A 1,422-nucleotide genomic window follows, 5' to 3' on the forward strand; every position below is an offset into this window, starting at 1 on the left:
ATTTTTATGTGGATATTTTGTGTATTTTGGACTGATATGGGGTATAACTGCTCTATAATAGATGGGTAGTTTGGGAATTTGAATTTTGAGTCAACTTTGAAAGTTGAAATTTATGTTGTAGTGGATACGTAACTCTATACGACTCATTTTTACTGGTAACGGTATCATAATTAGACACATACTCACTGACAATATAGAAGTATAACTAAGTTTGAATTTTGGTAAGGGTACGACTTGTCTAAACGAGTTGTACCCATCCTATATGAGTTATACACTAACGTCGTACTGACCTGGGATAAACTTAAATGTTATAAGTTATTTTTGATCTACTTACGATTGTCAGTACAACTGGTTAGAAGGACTCGAAGCAGACCAGTGAATAATTATCACTAAACTGAACATTATATGACTTGAACATATGAGTCATACCCAGTCTATACGACTAGTACCCCCCACTCGTACCCTATATAGAACATGCACACTGAAATTTAATTTTTTATTATTGCTTTTTTATCTTTATTTACTTACTAATGACTATGTACTTTCAGGAACAATGCCTCCAAAATATGCATCTTCTTCCAAGCAAGTGCTTAAAAAGGGAAACAAAAAGGCTCAATATTCCAGTTCTGCGGCTATTGAGTCATCCACATATATCGATGACTTGTATGACTACCTAAAAAAGGGCAAGGTTGACCCAAAGTCATAAATGTCCGCAAAGGGGAAAAAGGTAGCAACTCCAAAAGAAACACCTCCACAGGGTTCAAAGAGAAATAACCCGACTATCTCACCTCCTTACTCACTCCACCTTTAGAGCAAGAAGATGATATTAAATCTAATTCCGAATAAGCAAGTTCTAAAAATACTAATGGTATAAAAGAGGTCCATGTTACACCGATCGATAAATAGGACCTCCCATAGTACTTATCACTGCTTCGGTGCCCATTATTGAACGATAAGGGTACCCCAGTATGTAGGAGACATTTAATGATGGCTTGAGAAGACTTTGTAAAAAATTATCAAATAGGTATTATATCTGGAGAGGGGACTGACTACTACTGGGATGACAGAGTTACTAAAAAATACCCCTGTTTGCGCTATTTTTCCTGTGATTGAGACAGTTATGCCCATAGTCTATGTGGACAGTATTTGGGCTATTTTGGACCCGATTGAGGAGAATTGAGTATAGAACCAAGAGAAGATGAGAGAGAGAAAGATAAGAAGGTACGAGGATAAGGATACTGAGAAAAAAGCTAAGGGGGCCTAGCCTACAGGATGAACAGGTCCAGGAGGTGCGGGTCTGGGAGATGGCTGTTGGAGAGGGTGGTTCGAGACCAATAATTATTGATGTTGAGGGGGATGGTTTTATGCCTCTGACTACTATTGTTGAATCAGTCCCGATGATTTATGAGACTATTATTGAGG

Source organism: Capsicum annuum, chromosome 9 (assembly GCF_002878395.1).
Source record: "Capsicum annuum cultivar UCD-10X-F1 chromosome 9, UCD10Xv1.1, whole genome shotgun sequence".
Classification (NCBI taxonomy): Eukaryota; Viridiplantae; Streptophyta; class Magnoliopsida; order Solanales; family Solanaceae; genus Capsicum; species Capsicum annuum.